The sequence below is a fragment of the Giraffa tippelskirchi genome, chromosome 9, assembly GCF_054371585.1.
Source record: "Giraffa tippelskirchi isolate mGirTip1 chromosome 9, T2T-mGirTip1v1.2.pri, whole genome shotgun sequence".
NCBI classification, from domain to species: domain Eukaryota; kingdom Metazoa; phylum Chordata; class Mammalia; order Artiodactyla; family Giraffidae; genus Giraffa; species Giraffa tippelskirchi.
In genome coordinates, this window is record NC_137283.1 from 72823966 (window position 1) to 72834942 (window position 10977).

Below are 10977 nucleotides of genomic sequence, written 5' to 3' on the forward strand. Positions count from 1 at the left end.
ATTCTCTAGAACATTTCTGGTTTGGGATAAGACTTAGTGGTGTGCAGAATTGCAGCCTGTCTGTCTTAGGGACCCTCAGGTAACCAGGCAGCGAGGAGTGTCCCTGTGACAGTGAGCGGCTGTAAACATCCTCGACTGGAAGCTGTGAGGCTGAAGAAAGGCTTTCAGTCGGATGTTTGCAGCTGCCGACTGCCTCCCACATCAGGAGCCCCCTTAGGAGCAGTGGCCTCCTTGACTCCACCGGACACCGTGTTCTCCTGGGAATATGTGTTCACATCCTTGCATGTGAATGGTACAGGTTCGGTAACTTTTAAACCCATCTCTACGTTTTCACCAGAGCAGGAGGAGAGGTGCTCTGTTTGTAGAGGGATTTTGCTATATCAAAAGAAAAAAAGAAGAAAGAAAGAAAGAAAAAAGTAAAATATTCCTATGCAAAGTGAGGGAATGTATTACAGTATTTTTGTTCTTAGAAAAAAAGTGTTCTAGGACAGTATTTCCGCAAATCATTCTCAGAAGGAATTTTTTTGTCCTGCTGTTTATATTTACCTGTAATTTCAAAATAAGTGCTTTTTACAGCCATTTGCAAATATTTCTATTAATAAATCTAAATTTCTTGAAAAAGAAAAAAGTAAAGGCCAGAGTAAAGAGTTAATTCACTTTCACATTGTTTGTATTAAACCTTTTACTGTTGTAGGTTTAGCCTTTAAGTAATGAAGTCATTTTCAGTTTAACCAAGTGCCTAAAAGAAACTAACATCGACTCCACTGACCCTGATTTGAGAAACCTGTTTGTTCTTATTTTAACTGATGAGAATAATATTTTAGGCATTTGTTGATACTGACTCCATTCAATTGAACTGTTATCTTTGCTTTATGTAACAGCATATATCTCTTTAAAATAATACATAAATCAAATGCTATCCTATATATAGGAAGGCAGCCTAAGATATTTAAAAGTCTCCTGTTGTGGATCTCTGTGAAGGACCTAATTTCTAACTTGTAAATCTGTATTTGCCTTATGGCAGATCTGTTTAATATGAGACATTTAAATAGTAGGAAGGAGACAGACACTTTAAGAGGAGATGAAGGTGGCATCCTTTGCCCTCTAAAACGCAGTACCTTCTACATGTGAATGTTGTCAGTAATATAGAAATTAGTTCCCTGTTCACTACCCACTGATGGTTTCGATGTGTGCATACACGCTCAGTTGCTAAGTCGTGTCCCACTCTGTGACCCCCATTGACTACAGCTTGCCAGGCTCCCTTGTCCATGGGATTTTCCAGGCAAGACTACTGGAGTGGAAATTTCCTCCTCCAGGGGATCTTCCCCGCTCAGGAATCAAACCCGCATCTCCTGTGTCTCCTGCATTGGCAGGTGGATTCTTTACCATTGCTGCACCTGGGAAGCTGATGACGTCGGTAAGAGTGCTGTTGAAACAGTGGACATAGCGCTATTTGAGTATCATGATTAAGTGGGATGGAGAGAGATCTGTTTTGAAATGCCTTCACATTCTCTGCATACATAAAGCTCCTAAGTGGGGAAAAAAAAATCAGTCACACGGGCCACTGACCACGAGAGATCAGTAGATTAGATGCCTCTGAGCCAGGGGCAAGAGGGGAGGGATTTCCATCTGCCAGGCCCTGGAATGTGTAGTTGAAAATGTGGGATGTTCTTTAATAGGTAAACTTGAAACACTTTGGGGGAATCACTCAGCTGTGTCACGGGGAGATGGCTGCAGGAGGAGTGACTGAACCCTCCCTGGCTCTTTGACCTTCACTGCCTTCAGTTCAGATTCCCCTCCCTTGCCTCACTGCCCCCTAAATTTTCCATTTCTCATTTCTATTTGGTTATTTCCTTCATTTAAGTAATTACTTGTTGGAACATTTTAATATGTAAAAAGTACAGCCTTCTTAAATACTCTTATGAACAAACTACAAACCTCCAGAAAACCTTCTGACTAGTTCTGAAATTAATGCCTATTATTCATTATGTTATGTGCCCCCTATTTCCATGGTGACAATATAAAATGCTGCATTAAGATAGTATCAAAAGTGTGCTATTTATATTTGGAATAAGATCTGGATGCAACTTGTTTTAATTTCACAAAAATATCCAACTTTAAAAAAAATGTACAGCATTACATTTCTACAACTACACAAAGTTGTGCATATAAGTTAGAAGTTAGCATAAATTAAAATTCTTTATAGCTAATTGCTTTCATGTGGTTTTTCTTCTTTATAGATATGTATTTAAAATTCCATGTTCATATCATCATAATAAAATACCATATATCATCTAGAAAACAAAATTCTTGAAGTGGACCACAGTAGGTCAGTTACAGAGATTAAAATACTGTCAAAATACGTGCTATGTAAATGGAAACTGTGTTGCTGTGAAGTTTGTGATGTTAAAAGGAAAAACACAAAGCAATCATCACAACCACTATATGTTTGAAATGAGGCAAAGTGAAAGTAGCTCAGTTGTGTCCGACTCTCTGTGACACCATGGACTGTATAGTCCATGGAATTCTTCAAGCCAGAATACTGGAGTGGGTAGCCACGCCCTTCTCCAGGGGATTTTCCAGAATAAAAATTGATGCATCTTTGAAATGGACATTTCTAATGGAAGTATATGAGGTTCTAAAAGTGGCAGTGGTCACTCATTTAAATGATACTTATTTTTCCTGAGCTTAAAACTTAGATTTGAACCTGCACTCCATTTTGTAATGATGCTATCTGTAAATGCTATGCATATGGAACCTTTCCTCTATGAAAGAATAACTAAAACCAGGGGTGAATACTCTAGCGACAAGGGAGCCTGGTCAGAAGGCAGTCCTACATGGGGAATCAGCGCTCTGCCTCTGAAACCCAACTGCAGCCAAACAGATTTCCTGGCAGAATTGCCTTGTTTTCTTTCACTAAAGTTGTGGCTAAATGACCGCTGGAAAAAGAAAATCTTTCTTGAGTGGTGTCAGTTTGAGGTGGCTTAAAAATAATAATGCAAAGATACCAGTTGTTTTTCTGCATCAGAAGAATAACCAGAGAGTGAGTTGTTGTTCAGTCACTGTGACCAACTCTTTGCGGCCGCGTGGACTGCAGCACAGCAGGCTTCCCTGTCCTCCGCTGTCTCCCTAGGTTTGCTCAGGTCATGCCATTGGGTCGGGGCTGCTATCTGACCGTCTCACCCTCTGTTTTCCCCTTCTTCTTTTGCCTTCAGTCTTCCCAGCATCAGAATCTTTTCCAATGAGTCCACTCTTCACATCAGGTGGCAAAAGTATTGGAGCTTCAGCATCAGTCCTTCCAATGAATATTCAGGGTTGATTTCCTTTAGGATTGACAGGTTTGATCTCCTTGCTGTCCAAGAGACTCTCAAGAGTCTTCTCCAGAACCGCAATTTGAAAGCATCAATTCTTCAGCACTCAGCCTTCTTTATGGACCTACTCTCAGATCTGTACATGATTACAGGAAAAACCATAGCTTTGACTATATGGGCCTTTGTCAGCAAAGTGACATCTTTGCTTTTTAACACACTATCTAGGTTTGTCAGAGCTCTTCCAAGGAGCAAGCATCTTTTAATTTCATGGCTTCAGTCACCATCTACAGTGATTTTGGAGCCCTGGAAAATAAAATCTTTCACTGCTTCCACTTTTCCCCCTTTTATTTGCCATGAAGTGATGCAACCAGATGCCATGATCTTGGTTTTTTGAATGTTGAGTTTTAAGACAGCTTTTTCACTCTCCTCTTTAACTCTCATCAAGAGGCTCTTTAGTTCCTCTTCACTTTTTACCATTAGAGTGGTGTCATCTGCATATCTGAGGTTGTTAATATTTCTCCTGGCAATCTTGATTCCAACTTGTGATTCATCCAGCTGGCATTTTGCATGATGTACTCTGCGTATAAGTTAAATAAGCACGGTGACAATATACAGCCTTAATATACTTGTTTCCCGATTTGAAACCAATCTGTTGTTCAATGTCCAGTTCTAACTGTTGCTTCTTGACCCACATAATTTCTCAGGAGACAGGTAAGGTGGTCTGGTATTCTTATCTCTTTAAGAATATTCCACAGTTTCTTTTGATCCACACAAAGAGTATTCATTTATAATTCCTCTTAATTTTTGAAATGACTTATTGAAATCTTAATGGCTCAGTGAATAGTCTTAGAGTCTCACTCCGATAATGTGGAAGACTTTCTTCATCTGGTTCTATATCAAAATGAAGTCTCTAAGTATACATGGAAGGCATATTTGGTTGTCTGTACTGTGGTCGTCTGTATGCATGAACTAAACTGTTAAATCATTGAAGAAATTGGGGGTTTTATGAATGTTTTCCTGTTTTGTTACTGCTCTTCTTAATGGTAGTTCAGTTCAGTCGTTCAGTCATGTCTCTTTGCGACCCCATGAATCGTAGCACACCAGGCCTCCCTGTCCACCACCAACTCCCGGAGTCTACCCAAACCCGTGTCCATCAAGTCAGTGATGCCATCCAACCATCTCATCCTCTGTCGTCCCCTTCTCCTCCTACCCCCAATCCTTTCCAGCATTAGGGTCTTTTCCAATGAGTCAACACTTCGCATGAGGTGGCCAAAGTATTGGAGTTTCAGCTTCAACATCAGTCCTTCCAATGAACACCCAGGACTGATCTCCTTTAGGAAGAAGCCAGTAAATAAAATGGAAAAAAAATCTCATCCTCTGGATGTGCTTATTATTAAAATAATAGAGAATTAAATACTCTTGAATAGACTTCTTCAGTTGTACACAAATACCTGTCACTAGTATGCACTTTTAAATCTTCAGCATGAATGTGGTGGGGAAGTTAATGCTACCAAGTGATACTCAGTCTGCCTTTCCTAATTGATATGTCTAATTATTATATAAATGTAATGATGTAGTGGAAACAGTGTCAGACTTTATATTTTGGGGCTCCAAAATCACTGCTGATAGTGATTGCAGCCATGAAATTAAAAGATGCTTACTCCTTGGAAGGAAGGTTATGGCCAACCTAGATAGCATATTTAAAAGCAGAGACATTACCTTGCCAACAAAAGTCCGTCTAGTTCCAGTGGTCATGTATGGATATGAGAGTTGGGCGGTGAAGAAAGCTGAGCACCGCAGAATTGATGCTTTTGAACCGTAGTGTTGGAGAAGACTCTTGAGAGTCTCTTGGACTGCAAGGAGATCCAATCCATCCATCCTAAAGGAGATCAATCCTGGGTGTTCATTGGAAGGACTGATGTTGAAGCTGGAACTCCAATACTTTGGCCACCTCATGCGAAGAGTTGACTCATTGGAAAAGACCCTAATGCTGAGTAGGATTGGGAGCAGGAGGAGAAGGGGACGACAGAGGATGAGATGGTTGGATGGCATCACTGACTTGATGGACATGGGTTTGGGTAGACTCCGGGAGTTGGCGATGGACAGAGAGGCCTGGCGTGCTGCAATTCATGGGGTCGCAAAGAGTCGGACATGACTGAGCGACTGAACTGAACTGAACTGAACGATGTAGTACTTTGAGAGTAGAGGCTTTTTAATGTAAATTAAAACAAGTAGATTGTGGATTCAGCAGCACAAGCACTAAATGTGAGCTTACTGTCCCCAGTTCAGGGCCCTGCATGGTTGGAGAAATAAATGAACTCTTTCAGTTACCCTAACAGCTCTGAGTACAATAAGAATGTCTCCCAGCTCCTGTTTCAAAAATGGCAGCGTGAGCTCTCAGGATATGCGATCTCCTATAGAAAAGTGTCTTGGAAATCATCAGACATTACACTGTGATAATATGGCATAAGCTTGTTAGTAGCATACACTCCCTTGCAGGGACTGAACTACTATTTCTGGATTTTGGATTCAGTATTTTTAGCTAAAGAGTTAAACTCTTGAAAAGAGCAAATGCTTATACTAGCGAAGGAAAATGTGTGTAAAAGCTAAAGAAATTCCTGCAGTTCAGTATGTAAATAAATGTCACAATGCCATGTAATATTGGCACTTGCAGCCATGATTCCCACAGTAGAAATATATTGACTTGCAGGATGTGTGATGTTAATAAATAGAAACATTATTTCTCTGTTTCTTTAAGTGAAGATTTGTGTTGAGCATAAGTATGCTGAAGTGAGTCAGAGAATTACTTGCAGATTCAGATATTCAACGTTGAGTATTCATGTTTTGTACAAAATATATCTAAGTGCATATTAAGGAAGTGATTTTGTTAAATTCCTTACTGATTGATGATCATGCTAGATTAGAATTATCTTTGGAATTATAATCTTTCAACTATGGAAGCCCATATGGAAAATTTAATTTTGAAACGTACTCTTCTCATGTACTTTCAGGGGTCTTCTTGGCTGTATCATATATATAGTTTGTCTTTTTTCTAATTCTGTCTCTACTCTTTTACCCTAGGAAGTATTTTACTTAAAATAAATTCTGACAATCAGATATTGAATAATAAGTTAGGAAATTTGCACGCTTTTCAGAATAATGTTCAGCTATATCTTGAGTTAATCCTCTAATATTCCTACTCTTTAGTCTCTGCTGATGTTACTGATTTCTTGTAACTTGCTCCTAAATCTGAGTAGTTAAAAATAAGTCATCATGAGTTATTAGAAATTCTAAAAATCTAAGGTTGTTTTAATAGCATAATTCAATTTGTCAAAACGCAATTTCAGTTCAGTTCAGCCGCTCAGTCATGTCCAACTCTTTGTGACCCCATGGACTGCAGCACGCCAGACATCCCTGTCCATCACCAACTCCCAGAGCTTCCTCAAATTCATGTCCATCATGTTGGTGATGTCATCCAACCATCTCATCCTCTGTCGTCCCCTTCTCCTCTCTCCTTCAACTTTTCTCAGCATGAGGGTCTTTTCAAATGAGTCAGTTCTTCGCATCAGGTGGCCAAAGTATTGGAGTTTCAGCTTCAACATCAGTCCTTCCAATGAATATTCAGGACTGATTTCTTTTAGGATTGACTGGTTTGATCTCCTTGCTGTTCAAGGGAGTCTCAAGAGTCTCCTCCAACACTGCAGTTCAAAAGCATCAATTCTTCAGCACTCAGCTTTCTTTATAGTCCAACTCTCACATCCATAAATGACTACTGGAAAAATCATGGCTTTGACTAGACCTTATTGGTAAAGTAATGACTCTGCTTTTTAATATGCTGTCTAGGTTGATCATAGCTTTTCTTCTAAGGATCAAGTGTCTTTTAATTTCATGGCTGCAGTCACCATCTGTAGTGATTTTAGAGCCCAAAAAAATAAAGTCTGTCATCGTTTCCCCATCTATTTGCCATGAAGTGATGGGACCAGATGCCATGATCTTAATTTTCTGAATGTTGAGTTTTAAGCCAACTTTTTCACTCTCCTCTTTCACTTTCATCAAGAGGCTCTTTAGTTCTTCTTCACTTTCTGCCATAAGGGTGGTGTCATCTGCTTAGCTGGCATTACTGATATTTCTCCCAGAAATCTTGATTCCAGCTTGTGCTTCATCCAGCCCAGCATTTCACATGATGTATTCCACATATAAGTTAAATAATCAGAGTGACAATGTACAGCCTTGATGTACTCCTTTCCTGATTTGGAACCAGTCTGTTGTTCCATGTCCAGTTCTAACTGTTGCTTCTCTGAAATATAATTGATTTTGCATAGAACTAATCTATTGATATTTTGGTACAAGTTTAATTCCTATTGAATGAGTGTGATGTACTGATAGCTAATTAAAGCTGACTTGAAGAGTTCACTAGTCTCCCAGCTGGGGTAGCACCAGGAGCAGTGCTGGGAGAAGTTAAGCCAAGCTTAGGGTTGGAGAACCAGTTCCAGGGGCTGGTGAGCAGTCCTGTTCCATAAATCTGGGGACATTGTAGCTCGCTCTTACTGAAGAAAACTTAAAAGTTCTCAAGGTGATTCACGCCTAGCACCACTGATTCTGTTGAGGTTCAGGGGCCTCGGGGAATACCAGTGAGGGCAGAAGGATTGTCTTCTCGTGAAGAAGGATCTATGTCTGAGGTTAAGCTATTACTGAAGGGCTGTAGTGCATCAATGCTGCACACACGCCCTCCTTTTGGAGCCTTTTCTAAAGGGAGCTTCATAGTTTGGCTTGTGCCCCCTCTTCTGCAATTCCCCAGCTTTCCTAAGCTTCAGCCACACTGACTTTTAGTTCTTCAAACAACCTTGCTTTAGCCTTTCCCCACAAAGCCTTCAAAGGCCTTAGGGCTTCCCTCTGCATAGTCAGAATGTTCTTAGTTTACCCACATCTACCCCCAGATACACAAGGCCCACGCATGTATACACACTCACACTCAACGTTAGGTATCATGCTTAATGGTGTTTCTTCTGGGGAAGTCTTACTACTCCCTTTTCTTCATGCTGTGGGCTCCTCTATCCTGAGATGGAAATCCAGAGGAGCAGCCCATCATGTAAAATTCTGGGTGGAAAAGCATTCCAGGCAGAAGGAACAGCAAGTGCAAATGAGCAGAAGTTGGGCCAGGCATAAATGATGAAATGTTGTGGTTCAGGACAAAGTCAGAGAGGTAAGCAAGGGGCGGGCTGTGCAGCGCCATCATTAGGTCAGAGTGACAAGTTTGGATTTCACTGGTAAATGCTGGATTAGTTCTTGTTATCATTAAATGTTCTTTGAATTTTTAGTTTAATTAGGTGATAGGATTTAAATCATAGTGGTGGATTCTATCAGAATGTGGGTAACTTTTGGTTTTGTTTAAGAGGAACAACTCATTTCGGTAAATATTGAATGCCTACTAGTGTAAAGAATAGTGAATGTTAGGGGCTCAAGGATAAAAACTTGAAAAAGATTTGCTCCCTGTGATTGCTTATAAGGGTAGGATGAAATGTCATGTGGACCAAAATGCAGGATTATCCAAATCCTGAGACCAGCCACCCATCCCTGCGAAGTCTCATAGGAAGTACAGTTGGCCCTTGAACAACAGGAGTTTGAGCTGCATAGGTTCACTTGTATGCTTATTTTCCCCAAATGTATTGGAAAAATTTTGGAGATGTGCAAAAATCTGAAAAAGCTCACAGATGAATAAAATAGCCTGGAAATATCAATAAAAATTAAGACACAGCATGTATGCATAAAATATATAAATAGATACTTGTCTATTTTATCATTTACTATGATAAAATATGAACAAATTTATTATAAAGAGTTAAAATTTATCAAAACTAATGCACACAGACATTGCAGACTGAACATGGAGCCATGTGCGCACATGTAAATGTACAGAGGCAGCATTAAATCGTAATGGCGTAAAATTAACCTGAGGGCCATGTCCCATTGCTACTGCGATAAACTCAAGTGTGGGAAGTTTCTGCTTAAAGTGTCATGAGACACTGATCATGGAGCAGTTCATCTCTTCAGTAAAGTGTGTATTGTAATAAAAAGTGATCTCTCACATTTCTCCTGTATTTTGCATCATGTTCGTGCAATAGAGTAAACCTTGAATAAGACTGTGGGACCCACACAAAGTGCCCTAGTGATGTTGGAAGTGCCCCCAATACACAGAGAAAAGTCATGACGTTACGAGAAAATAGTTGAAATGCTTTATATGTACCAAAGATCGAGGTCTGCAGCTGCGATTGCCACCATTTCAAGAGAAATGAATCCAGAGTAGGGACCAGTGTAAGAAAAGAAAAGAAAATTCATAAAACTGTCACTGCAGCTATACCAGCAGGTGCAAAAACATTGCATTTTTTGAGGGGGGTGGAAATTATCATGTGTTGAAAATGCAGCTTTTATGTGATATAAGATTGCTTTATAAGAAAGGCATACCTATAGACTCTGATATGATTTTAAAAATGTAAAGTCATTATATGACAACTTAGAGCAGAAGGCAGGTGAAAGAGCTAAAGCTGGAGAATTTAATGCCAGCAAAGGATAGTTTGATAACTTCAGAAAGAAGTTTGGCTTTAAAAATATCCAGGGAACAGGAAAAGCAGCTTCTGCTGACCAAGAGGCAGAAGATAAGCTCCTAGACACATAAAGTCATTGAAGGGGAAGGATATCTACCTGAAGAGGTTTTTGATGCAGACAGAAGTGCCCTATTCTGGTAAAAAGAAGAAGTGTCATAAAGGGCATGGGTTAGTAAGGAAGAAAAGTGAGCACCAGGATTTAAGGCAGGAAAGATAGCCTAGCTCCACTGTTCTGTGCAAATCCACTCAGGTTTATGGTCAGAACTGCCCTCATCTATAAAGCTGCTAACCTCTAAGTCTTAAAAGGAAAAGATAAACACCAGCTGCTGGTCTTTGGTTGGACAAAAGTCCTGGACTAGAACACTTTTTCTGCGTTGGTTCCATTGATGCTTTGTCTGTGAAGTCAGGAAGCACCTTGCCAGTAAGCGACTGCCTTTTAAGTTCTTTTGATATTGGGCAATGCCTCTGGCCGCCCAGAAGCCCTTGAGTTCAACACTGAAGGTGCCAAAATAACCTACTTGCTCCCAAAATACAACTCTAATTCAGCCTCTAGATCAAGAGGTCATAAAGACCTTTAAAGCTCATTGCACATGGTACTCAATGGAAAGAATTGGCAACACTGTGCAATAGAATCCCAATGGAATATCGTAAGAGTCTGGAAGGATCACACTGCTGAAGATGCCATCCTTATTATAGAAAAAGCCATGAAAGCCATCAAGCCCAAAAGAATACATTCCTACTGGAAAAAAACTGTCAAGATGTTGCACGTGACTTCACAGGATTTACGACAGAGCCAATCAAGAAAATCATAAAGGAGATTGTGGATATGGAGGAAAAGGTCGGGGGTAGGGGAAGGTATGTGTGAAGGGTATCAAGATATGCACCTTGGAGGAATTCAAGAGCTAATAGACACCCCACCCGAGGAATTAACAGAACGTAACCTGATGGAGACAAGTGCTTCCAACCAGTGCCAGATGATGAGCAAGAAGCAACACCAGAAAACAAACTGACATCAGATCTGGCAGAAGCGTTCTGATTATTTAAGATCGTCTTTCACTTCTCTT